The sequence below is a fragment of the Salmo trutta genome, chromosome 29 (assembly GCF_901001165.1).
Source record: "Salmo trutta chromosome 29, fSalTru1.1, whole genome shotgun sequence".
Classification (NCBI taxonomy): domain Eukaryota; kingdom Metazoa; phylum Chordata; class Actinopteri; order Salmoniformes; family Salmonidae; genus Salmo; species Salmo trutta.
Window position 1 is genome coordinate 15,660,831 of NC_042985.1, and position 13,411 is coordinate 15,674,241.

General features: G+C 45.8%; 1 pseudogene; it reads left to right on the forward strand.

Moving 5' to 3' along the window:
• The window catches only part of LOC115167006 (nuclear factor of activated T-cells, cytoplasmic 3-like), a 70,337-nt pseudogene that overhangs the window by 20,095 nt on the left and 36,831 nt on the right, over positions 1-13,411 (forward strand).

The following is a 13,411-nucleotide window of genomic DNA, read 5'->3' on the forward strand; positions in this document are numbered from 1 at the left end:
GTGCCTGTGTGTGGCCAGACCATCACTGAGGCAGGGCCGATGTGTATTATTAGAGTGCTGGTGCTGCCGTGGTGACAGGAGAGAGCATCCACCGTCGTGTGAATTTGTTTCCTGAGGAGCGATGCTCATCGGTTATCCCTCTTGGAACCATGCCCGTTTTCTTTCTGCCCGTCTAAACACACACACACCTCTCTCCTCCCCCCGCCCCTCTGGAATGTAGGACTATGTCTGGAATGGAGGTAGCCTATCAGTAGACCATAATGTACCTACTGTTGTAGATGAGGACTATCCTTGTTTGTAGCGAAGCAAAGTAACTCCTCCTATGTGTGTATGTGTCAAGCCAACTCCTGTTCAAGGCTAGCAGAATGAAAACCACAGCAATAAAGCACCAATAAAGGTGTTAGTCAGGGAGATAGTGGAGCTGTTTGCCTGGGACTTTCCTTATCACTCCCCTGGCGGTGCAGTGGCTCACAGGAATAGGGGTAAAAGTAATGTTCTGTTGAAATAAATTCAGTTCAAAGGCATTGCCAGATCACAAGTATTAGCATCCTCCTCATATAATACAAATAGGTATTGTATGGACCATAGAGCAGTTATTGTGATGGTGACTTATGGTTCTTTTTCTCTCCATCATTCCCTCTTCAGATCTGGAGCCTGACGACAATACGTCGTTCTACATCCTTAATGTGGGCCAGCAGTCTGTGGTCAACAACCAGTCTATGGGCCAGTCACGCAATGGCAGCATGCAGTCTCACTCCCAAGTCTTCAGCTCCTCCCCCCATCAGCGCCTGCAGTCCCACAAGGTGTACGACCCCAACTATGAGGTCCAGGACAATGTCAACAAAAACAAATCCAGCCCCGCAGGTGGGGGTGGGGGGCCTCCCAAAGCCTTTGAGTGTCCTAGCATCCAGATCACCTCTATCTCCCCCAGCTGTCAGCAGGAGATGGACGCTAACGAGGACAATCTTAGAGTTAATGATGGGGACTACCACCATGGGGACCGGCCCCTGTCCAGGGACCACCTGTACCTGCCCTTAGACCACTCGTACCGGGACTCAACTCTCAGCCCGTCCCCCTGCAGCTCACTGTCCTCCAGGAGCTGGTTCTCAGACGCCTCGTCCTGCGAGTCCTTCTCCCACGTGTACGATGACGTGGACTCTGAGCTGAATGAGGCGGCCGCACGGTTTACCCTGGGGTCTCCCCGCACCTCCCCTGGCTGCTCCCCTCACCCTGGGGTCCTGGAGGAGGGTCTGTGGGCTGGGCATCAGCACCACCACCCTACCTTTCACCACTCCCACTCCTCCCACTCCCTGTCCCCCCGAGTCTCCCCCTGCCACTCCCCACGCACCTCCGTCACCGACGAGAACTGGCTGAGCCCCCGGCCGCCGTCCCGCCCCTCCTCACGCCCAACCTCACCCTGCGGGAAGAGACGCCACTCCAGCGCAGACATCTGCTACCCGGTGGGCTCCGTGTCCCCACACCACTCCCCGATCCCCACCCCCGAGCCGTCCCCAAGGGGCAGCGTGACAGAGGACACCTGGATAGGAGGCCCCTCCATGGGCATGTTTCAGTGCTTCCCTTCCGAGGCAGACATCCCCTCCAAGACTAGGAAGACTTCCCAGGACCGGACATGCTCCATGGGGGGGAAGGGGGACCTGGGCCTGGACGACTCTGGGAACGGGTCCCCCCTCATGGACTCTCCCTTGGAAGACACCCTGCACTCCCTGAAGAAGGACGGGCCAGGGGAACAGTTTCTCTCAGTGCCCTCACATTTCACATGGAACAAACCCAAACCAGGACACACACCCATCTTCAGGTATGTCTCTTCCTGTATCTGCCCTCTCAATCACAGATAGACTTGGAAAATTCCACAAACTTTCCCAGAAATGTTGGTTGGAGGATTCCCAGAATCAGTAGGGAATAAGCTGGGAGGGAATCCTCCAACCAGGATATCTGATTAACCAAGGAAGATATTTTGCAACACTAATCACAACTCATCTTTAGCTTAGTCAGCATTTAGAATGAATACACACTCATCAGAGTCATTAGTATTACTAGGTCAAGGTAGAATACAGATAGGAACCTTTATGGGACCTTTATAGGATTAGTGATAAATGAACAAAATGTTCAGTAGCCTGTTTGATCTCGATAAGAGCATTAAGACACTGTTCGTACTACTATTTTATGAAGGAAGATTCTTACATTTAATCAAGTTTAATAGCAATAGATTACAGTTCACTCCTGGTTATGCAATGGCTTGGACAGTTGGGCAAGCATTCCTCAAATTTGAGCTTGCAGTCGAATATCCAGAGCTCCGGAGTTACAATTATGTAGCCTAATTGAATTGGAACAGGGGAACTACCCTGCACTTAGTCTGCACCTATCAGGGCTGCACTAGTATAATATTCTGTAGGTTATACCGGTATACCTGTGTCTGTAGGTTTGACTCCAATGCTCTCAAATTTTAGGTTCTGGGAAAGCTTCACAAGTCACTTCTTTAGACCCACATGGGCTGAAACATTTAATGAGCCACAGAGACATGATGGCGCTGTCTGAAGTAGCACAACAGTGTAACATAAGGTTGTTGGTGCCTGGGGGGAAGCACATGTGCACGTCTCACACACACACACACACACACACACACACACACACACACACACACACACACACACACACACACACACACACATATACTTTTTATCTGGAAATCGGCGTAACCAGAAGCTCTTGATCGCCGTGACGCACTGACTTCTATCAGAAAGAGCGGGTTAAAGTTTCCCTTCTCTGCTCTCCCAATGTGTGCAGCAGATGAAGTCTCAGCCTTGTTTGTGTGCTCTGGCTCCTAGCGCTATAAATCAGCACACGTCACATATGGCTGAGGGGCCACACGATCACCATCTAACCCAGCCTTCCTGAAACACCACAGTCTGGCTTCCCATTCACAGACACCTTCCAGAAAGGGGTCAACACTGTACCTTGTTATAGTGGTCTAATGCCCTGCTACAAGAGTATATTCATATCTAGGATAAACCACTATTTATAAAATGATTAGATCTTTAGGACTAGAGTAGGCTTCCACTGTTGGATGTAGTGAGTGCTGTGACTGTGGGGTGATCTCTCCTGTCTACTGTAGAAGGTTCTGGAAGTGTCTCCGCTAGGGTTGTCACCATGATACCTGTATCGCGATACTCAGAAGTATCGTGGCAAGGAAACAAAAAACAGTCCTATAGTACAAAATAAAACCTTTTTTTAAACAACCATAGAGTTTTTAGTCTGCTTCCAGTTGTTTTGTTTTTTTTCCAAGGAAAAGATTGTATCGCCACACTGGTATCGTGACAACCCCAGTCTCCAGTCAGAGAAGCTGTGTCTGGGAGGTGTTCTGCTGAACAGATGGTCCTGGCGTCTGTCTGCTGGGTGGCTGTCAGTGTTCAGTGGCTGGTGGTGGAGGAAACTGAGGCATGGCATGGGGCAGAGGGCTCCGAGTCTGAGCCTCAGACAGACTGGGGGTGGATTCAGAGAGCCCTCCCTCCCAGTCCCTCCCTATATCTTGATCCCAGATTTGTTTGTTGTATAGACAATTGGCATGAAAATGACCATTGTAGTTGTGTATACTGCACAAAAAGATCTGTAACCAGGCTAGTCCATCCCACCTCAGGGCTAACCATAGACATACAGTGAGGGGAAAAAAGTATTTGATCCCCTGCTGATTTTGTACGTTTGCCCACTAAGGAATGATCAGTCTATAATTTTAATGGTAGGTTTATTTGAACAGTGAGAGACAGAATAACAACCAAAAAATCCAAAAGAACGCATGTCAGAAATGTTATAATGATTTGCATATTAATGAGGGAAATAAGTATTTGACCCCCTCTCAATCAGAAAGATTTCTGGCTCCCAGGTGTCTTTTATACAGGTAACGAGCTGAGATTAGGAGCACACTCTTAAAGGGAGTGCTCCTAATCTCAGTTTGTTACTTGTATAAAAGACACCTGTCCACAGAAGCAATCAATCAATCAATCAGATTCCAAACTCTCCACCATGGCCAAGACCAAAGAGCTCTCCAAGGATGTCAGGGACAAGATTGTAGACCTACACAAGGCTGGAATGGGATACAAGACCATCGCCAAGCAGCTTGGTGAGAAGGTGACAACAGTTGGTGCGATTATTCGCAAATGGAAGAAACACAAAAGAACTGTCAATCTCCCTCGGCCTGGGGCTCCATGCAAGATCTCACCTCGTGGAGTTGCAATGATCATGAGAACGGTGAGGAATCAGCCCAGAACTACACGGGAGGATCTTGTCAATGATCTCAAGGCAGCTAGGACCATCGTCACCAAGAAAACAATTGGTAACACACTACGCCGTGAAGGACTGAAATCCTGCAGCGCCCGCAAGGTCCCCCTGCTCAAGAAAGCACATATACATGCCCGTCTGAAGTTTGCCAATGAACATATGAACGATTCAGAGGCCAACTGGGTGAAAGTGTTGTGGTCAGATGAGACCAAAATGGAGCTCTTTGGCATCAAATCAACTCGCCGTGTTTGGAGGAGGAGGAATGCTGCCTATGACCCCAAGAACACCATCCCCACCGTCAAACATGGAGGTGGAAACATTATGCTTTGGGGGTGTTTTTCTGCTAAGGGGAGAGGACAACTTCACCGCATCAAAGGGACGATGGATGGGGCCATGTACCGTCAAATCTTGGGTGAGAACCTCCTTCCCTCAGCCAGGGCATTGAAAATGGGTCGTGGATGGGTATTCCAGCATGACAATGACCCCAAACACACAGCCAAGGCAACAAAGGAGTGGCTCAAGAAGAAGCACATTAAGGTCCTGGAGTGGCCTAGCCAGTCTCCAGACCTTAATCCCATAGAAAATCTGTGGAGGGAGCTGAAGGTTCGAGTTGCCAAACGTCAGCCTCGAAACCTTAATGACTTGGAGAAGATCTGCAAAGAGGAGTGGGACAAAATCCCTCCTGAGATGTGTGCAAACCTGGTGGCCAACTACAAGAAAGGTTTGACCTCTGTAATTGCCAACAAGGGTTTTGCCACCAAGTACTAAGTCATGTTTTGCAGAGGGGTTAAATACTTTTTTCCCTCTTTAAAATGCAAATCAATTTATAACATTTTTGACATGCGTTTTTCTGGATTTTTTGGTTGTTATTCTCTCACAGTTCAAATAAACCTACCATTAAAATTATAGACTGATAATTTCTTTGTCAGTGGGCAAACGTACAAAATCAGCAGGGGATCAAATACTTTTTTCCCCTCACTGTACATATTCACATACCGGTATTCAGGTTGATATGACATTGAGTGGGGCTAAGAAAGGCTTTATGGCTCAGCACACGCATACTCAGGCTGACTGGATCTCGTTCAGGCAAATTAGAAATAAGTGCACTCAGGCTATCTGGAAGGCCAAAGTTAGTTACTTTAACCAGCAGTTCTCTCGGTTAAAAACTTGGAGAATAAACCCTCCTCACAGCTGCCCATGTCTCTTAATGTTGATGATGTGGTTGTTACTGACAAGGCACACATGGCTGATCTCTTTAATCACCACTTAAGTCAGGATTCCTATTTGACTCAGCCATGCCTCCTTGCCCGTCCAACATTTCCTCATTTCCCACCCCTTCTAATGTGACTAGCCCTGATGCTCCTCCCTCTTTCCCCTGCCCCGCTACAAAGTTTCTCCCTGCAGGCGGACATGGAGTCTGAGGTGCTATAGGAGCTCCTTAAACTTGACCCCAAAAAACCATCTGGGTCCGATGATTTAGACCCTTTCTTCTTTAAGGTTGCTGCCCCTATCATCACCAAGCCTATCTCTGACCTTTTTAACCTGTCTCTCCTCTCTGGGGAGGTTCCCATTGCTTGGAAGGCAGCCACTGTGTGTCCTTTATTTAAAGGGGGAGATCAAGCTGATCCTAATTGTTATAGGCCTATTTCTGTTTTGCCCTGTTTATCAAAATTGTTGGAAAAACCTGTCAATAATCAACTGACTGGCTTTCTTGATGTCTATAGTATTCTCTCTGGTATGCAATCTGGTTTCCGCTCAGGTTATGGATGTGTCACTGCAACCTTAAAGGTCCTCATTGATGTCACCATTGCCTTTGATTCTAAGCAATGTTGTGCTGATATTTTTATTGACTTGGCTAAAGCTTTTGATAAGGTAGACCATTCCATTCTTGTGGGCCGGCTAAGGAGTATTGGTGTCCCTGAGGGGTCTTTGGCCTGGCTTGCTAACTAGTGCTCTCTTAAAGAGTGCATTTTATAAAGTCAGAAAATCTGCTGTCTCAGCCACTGTCTGTCACTAAGAGAGTACCCCAAGGCTCGATCCTAGGCCCCACACTCTTCTCAATTTACATCAACAACATAGCTCAGGCAGTAGGAAGCTCTCTCATCCATTTATATGCAGATGATACAGTCTTATACTCAGCTGGCCCCTCCTCGGATTTTGTGTTAAACACTCTACTACAACAAAGCTTTCTTAGTGTCCAACAAGCTTTCTTTGCCCTTAACCTTGTTCTGAACGTCTCCAAAACAAAGGTCATGTGGTTTGGTAAGAAGAATGCCTCTCTCCCCACCGGTGTGATTACTACCTTTGGGGGTTTAGAGCTTGAGGTAGTCACCTCATACAAGTACTTGGGAGTATGGCTAGACAGTACACTGTCCTTCTCTCAGCACATATCAAAGCTGCAGGCTAAGGTTAAATCTAGACTTGGTTTCCTCTATCGTAATCGCTCCTCTTTCACCCCAGCTGCCAAACTAACCCTGATTCAGATAACCATCCTACCCATGCTAGATTATGGAGATGTAATTTATAGATCGGCAGGTAAGGGTGCTCTCGAGCCGGCTAGATATTCTTTACTATTCGGCCATCTGATTTGCCACCAATGATCCTTATTGGACACATCACTGCACTCTATACATCTCTGTAAACTCTTCATCTCTGTATACCTGTCGCAAGACCCACTGGTTGATGCTTATTTATAAAACCCTCTTTGGCCTCACTACCCCCTATCTGAGAGATCTACTGCAGCCCTCATCCTCCACATAAAACACCCATTCTGCCAGTCACATTCTGTTAAAGGTCCCCAAAGCACACACATCCCTGGGTCACTCCTCTTTTCAGTTCGCTGCAGCTAGCGACTGGAACGATCTGCAAAAAACATTCAAACTGGACAGTTTTATCTCTATCTCTTACTGACAGTTGTGGCTGCTTCGCGTGATGCATTGTTGTTTCTACCTTCTTGCCCTTAGTGCTGTTGTCTGTGCCCAATAATGTTTGTACCATGTTTTGTGCTGCTGCCATGTTGTGTTGCTACCATGTTGTTGTCATGTTGTGTTGCTACCATGCTGTGTTGTCATGTGTTGCTGCCATGCTATGTTGTTGTCTTAGGTCTCTCTTTATGTAGTGTTGTCTCTCTTGTCGTGATGTGTGTGTTGTCCTATATTTTTATTTCTTTTTTTCTTTTTTTGTTATTTCTTTTTTATCTTAATACCAGCTCCCGTCCCCGCAGGAGGCCTTTTGGTAGGCCGTCATTGTAAATAAGAGTTTGTTCTTAACTGACTTTCCTAGTTAAATAAAAGTGAAATAAAGAATGAGAGATGTACGGGGAGCGGCTGTAGGCCGCAGATGGTGACTGGTAGCACCAGACTGGGAGCCCCAGAGCCCCGCGGTACGGAGCAGCATACCCTAGAAAGGTTACGCTAATCCAGGCTCCGACCTCTGCTCCAACCCGCTCCCTCCGCCCGCCACAATGCTCAGGTTTCCTAGCTACCAAACCCCTCTTGTGTTACTGTGGCCGCTGGCCAGGGAAAACATATACTTCCGGTGTTATGTCGGTGGCATTGGAGGGTACGAGACAAGCCACTGTTACACCCACCTTTGTTTTTAGGCCTTAAACCTTTAGAGATGGTTTCCCAGATCTAGATTAAGATTACTTCTGGACTACAAAGCATGCTCATTGGAGAATCCTTATTCAAAGGGCTTTGAAGTCCAGGAATAGACTTGATCTGGGTCTGCGAAGCCTACCTTTTTATTTAGATTAGTTGTGACTCGTGCAGTACATCTTTATAGCATGCAATGTGATCATATTCATGGGGGCTTTCCTCTGCCATGTGCTGTGGGGGAATCTAGGCTACCAGGACAGGCTATCCTATAGCCTACTTTGATTCAAAATCGCATGGGAACAGATGCCAGTGGTACAATACCCCTCATTGACCACAATGTTAGAGACACGTGCTTCTATTTTTCTTCAAATGTTATTATTTCCTCTGGACAACAGTTTATTCATTGAATCGGCTCCAAAGAAAGCCAGCCACCACATTTCTCCCATTTAGCCTGACTGATGGTGTCCGGAGTCAGCCAGCTGCCCAGCTTCTAATGGAGGCATGGAGTATAGGGAAAAACTGACTGACTCATGTTTTGCTACTCTGTTGAGTTCTTTTTGAGTTCCCTGGCCTTTAGCAAGTTAATATTGATTTTATTTAGTGTCTGTGGTCTGGCATGGAGTGGAGGGCATTTCTGTTTGGCATGTTTGTCTGGCATAGTATGGCCTGTTGAAAGCACACTTTTAGTTTTGCCACGACCTGACGGGGCACATAAAGAAACAATACACAATGGTTAGTGACTTTCTTTGACTAGCGGAGAAGGTTAGGCTAACCTTCGTGGTTAGGCTAGTTACTGTAGAGAGAGGCATAATGTGGTGTAAATGTCTGCCTGCTAGGACAGCTTACAGTGATGTGTATCATTCCTCTTACTCATAGACCATGGACGCACACACACCCACACGTTTCATTTCTCCACATTTGTACTGCACAGTGCTGTGTTAGAGCAAACTGTGTCTCCCTGTAACTGTTAACAGACCAGGAACACTTGTATCATGCTGTATGGAACACATACTGAGAGCTCCTGAACTGGCTCAATGTAGCCGAGTCTTTATAACTTGCTCAATGTAGCCCCGTCTTTATAACTGGCTCAATGTAGCCAAGTCTTTATAACTGGTTCAATGTAGCCCCGTCTTTATACCTGGCTCAATGTAGCCCCGTCTTTATACCTGGCTCAATGTAGCCCCGTCTTTATAACTGGCTCAATGTAGCCAAGTCTTTATAACTGGCTCAATGTAGCCCCGTCTTTATACCTGGCTCAATGTAGCCCGTCTTTATACCTGGCTCAATGTAGCCCCGTCTTTATAACTGGCTCAATGTAGCCAAGTCTTTATAACTGACTCAATGTAGCCCCGTCTTTATAACTGGCTCAATGTAGCCCCGTCTTTATAACTGGCTCAATGTAGCCCCGTCTTTATACCTGGCTCAATGTAGCCAATTCTTTATAACTGGCTCAATGTAGCCAAGTCTTTATAACTGGCTCAATGTAGCCAAGTCTTTTTCATGAAGATTCAGTGTGTAGGCTAGTAGATGATGAATTACTAACATCCTAAATAGTTTTGACAATAATTTGCCTAAATAGGTTTTTAGAACAGTATTTCTCTGTAGGTTCTAGCTCAATAGAGTCATAGACCAGCCAAGCTACCCAGAGACCCACTGAGAGAGAGAGTTTGTCTGTGTAGATGGGCACGGATGGAGTGTTTATTTTTGAGTGCGGCTGTTCAAATATGATTGTGCCCTACATAGATAAAAACATACATAGGGGGGAAAAAAACCATCAGCCGGCAGCCTCTCCTGTGACACAGCCTCATCCATACTACAGTGCTGAACAACACAACCATACTCTCCATCCATCTATATACCGTTTATAGTGTAAAACCCCTTCATGATTCACTGCTAGTTACAGTCCCTGCATGACCTATTACAAGTGTGATTATTCCAGTATGGTTAGCCTAATGTTGGTGGGAATTCCTATGATTCACTGTCTGACTGATGGGGTTGAACACATAGCCTACAGCCCCATTTAGACACTGTACTCTGTGTGTCACTCAGACCTAGTGTAGGCCTAGTGTGAGCCTCTACTACAATGTTTCCAGAGGTCATGATTCAGCACAACCTGTTGTACCCTCACTTCTTTATATTACCATACAAAATGTGTCATTGCATTGGTTCTTCTATGTGCTTATTCTCTTTGATTAAGGGCAGTCAAACCTACATTCCAGTAGCATATTTATGTTAAAAGCACAACCTATTTTCCCTGACCAAATACAATTGCGATAGTTGAGTGGTTCTCTATACTAAAATTGACTCATCTTACAAGTAAATGCTCTTAGTTCTCAGAATAGGACATGTGGGTGTGCTGGCCTGGCAGTAGTTTGTAAACAGCCTCTGTGTTGTGCTGCCAAGGCAGGTTTGAATGAATCCAGCCGGCTTAACTAGCTCTAACCTGCCCCTGCTAGCTAATATGTTAGACATAAATCTCTGATTATTGAGCCTTTTTGTTATCCATAGGATGGTTATGTAGTCACAGCGGCTCACAGGTAATGTCTTCCCAAAAGACAAGAAATGCTAGGTGATATAGGCTATATCTATTTGTTATCCATAGATCACCTAGGTAATGCCTAGGTGATCTGTATCTTGTTGTTATCCAAACCATCAGTACCCTTATTGTCTCTGTATCGGTCTGTCCCCAGGACCTCCTCCCTGCCCCCCCTGGACTGGCCCCTACCCCACCTGTTTGGCCAGTATGAGCTGAAGGTTGAGGTGCACCCCAAGGCCCACCACCGAGCGCACTACGAGACGGAGGGAAGCAGAGGGGCGATCAAAGCTGCATCAGGTGGTCATCCTGTTGTCAAGGTAAGACCATATAGCTTATTGTAGTCTTTCCCCTAGATTGTTTTCCAGACAGGGCTCAAAGGCCCCTGGCATCAACATTGTTAAAGCGGGTGGACCTTCCTCACTAATTCACTGGCCTAGTACATGGTCAGTGAATAACCCATAGAAATCAGAATAACCAAAACATTCAGTTATTACCAGCTGGTGTAACCAACCTTACCTAATAGCTGGCAAAACACAGGTCAAATGGCTTTTTAGGTTGTTGTTGAGTTTATTTATTTTTACAGGGACAGTGCACATTAATCAACGTTTCAGTAAAAGTGACGGTTTTAGCCAGCCGGCTAATTTTCAACCGCAGTCCCTGGGAAGGTTATTAAAAACAATTACAATATAGACAATCATTGAACAGTGAGCACACGCAGAGTAACATAGGACAAGCAAGACATAGCATACAGACAGAGCAACATAGGACAACCAAGATGTAGCATACAGACAGAGCAACATAGAACAAAAAGCAACAAGACAAAATCCATAAAAACAACAGTGTTTCCACACCTCACAAGCTACAGACAACAGACAACATGGAAAGCGGCAATACACAGCTAGGGATTATGTTCACAAATCTGATTGACCTTTAGCCATGTCTTCATGCATTTTGTGAAAGTGTGATATGTGGTGCAGTTATGTGTGTCTGATGGCAGTGTATTCCAGACATGGGACGCTCTCACAGAGAAAGCGGATTTACTAAAGGTGCTTTTCCTTAAGGGAACTATACAGTCACCTCTCATGGCAGACCTTGTGGATCTGCTGCCATATGTTTGTGTTTTCTGTTTAACAAAAATACTGAGTGGAGGTGGAGCCAGGCCATTTAGGATCTTGAATACAAGACATGCGTCGGTGTATTGCACAAGATTTTCCCAACTCAGGAGCTCATGCTTTCTGAGGATGTAACAGTGATGATGGCTATTGGGCTTCCTATCGAGCACTTTGAGAGCCTGTTTGTAGACAGACTGAATAGGTTTTAATGTTGTATAGCAAGCTTGGGTCCAACTAGTCAAGCAGTATGTTAAGTGGGGGAGTATCATCGATTTGAAGTACAGTCTTGCTACCTCTGTGGTCAAACAATTTCGTATAAATCGGAAATTAGCTAGGTTGAATTTGGTTATTTGAATTACCTTTTTCACATGCTTTTTAAAAGAGAGGTTGGAATCAAGTATGATGCCAAGGTACATAAAATCAGATACCACCTGGAGCTTCTCCCCTGACACATAGACATCTGGCTCAGTAGCATCTGTTGCCCTCTTTGTGAAGAACATGCAAACAGTTTTTTTCACATTGAGATGCAAGCACGAGTCACTGAGCCACTTTGTAACCTGGACCATTACAGTAGTGAGTTCTTATGCAGCTTGTTGTTTGCTCTTTGCATGCACATATATCACTGTATCATCTGCATACATTTGAACTTCAGACCCAGTGCAGACAGAAGGCAGATCATTAATGTACAGGCTGAACAGGAGGGGCCCCAGTATTGACCCTTGGGGCACGCCCACATCATAGCTAAGAGTGGGCGACAGCTCATTGCTCACTCTGACACACTGAGTGCTGCCTTCTGCCTTCAAGGTATGATTTCATCCATCTCAAGGCATCGGGGGAAAAGTTGAACTTGGACAATTTTGTGATGATGGTCATAGTATACAGTAGGTCATGGCCAGTTTGTTGTGCCCGTCTGTTAGCATGATGCCTGACTGCCCTGCAGTGTGTTACATAAGGTAAACCTAGAGGCGAAAGAAACGCACACCTATTAAGGCGAGGTGCTGGCTAGCGGAGTAGAACACTTGAAAAATTAAAGGAGAGCCGCACACTCTAGGAGCTCAGATGCAATTATGTAATAACCTAATATCCAACGTTTAGACAGACAAGCTGTCTTCATCAGGGTATAATGACAAACACTGTGGGGTAACTAGTTTATATAGTGTCAAAGGACACACACACAGGTGTCTGTAATCATGGCCGGGTGTGGCCTGATATCATTGGTTAATTCTTATATATTAAAATAGCATACAAAAAGCATAAATGGATAGCATACGATCATAGATGCAATTTGGCTACATAAGCCTACAAACATTTACAATAGCAAAATCACAAGAATGGCTTCAGATTAAAGTCTACGTTGAGACCGAAGGGAGCAAGGGTCTTTAAATTAAAGATCCAGGCAGCCTCTCGTTTTAACAATAAATTGTCGAGGTCACCCCCTCTCCTAGGGAGGGTGACATGTTCGATGCCAATATAACGTAAGTACGAAATCGAGTGGTTTGCTTCCAAAAAGTGGGCCGCAACTGGGTAAGTCGAGTTTTTGCACTCAATGGTGCTACGATGCTCCGAGATTCATACTTTTAATTTGCACTTTGTTTTACCCACATAATTTAAAGATAAATAACTGCCTTAGTGGAGCACGTGATAACACCTTTGACTGCATAAGGTAAACCTTTCTGAATCTAACCTATACCACCAGGGAAACTATCACCGTAGTCATGTAACCATGATGTCGGTGTAGCAACCTGGACGCAGGTAGTAGAACTAAAGAACCTCTCTGATGTAAACTACAAGAGGTAGTGCAGCTAAGTTCAGTTCTGGAGGAGACCTGCATCTATACTGACAGTGACAGTCTGGAGAAGGACACCCGAGTGGTG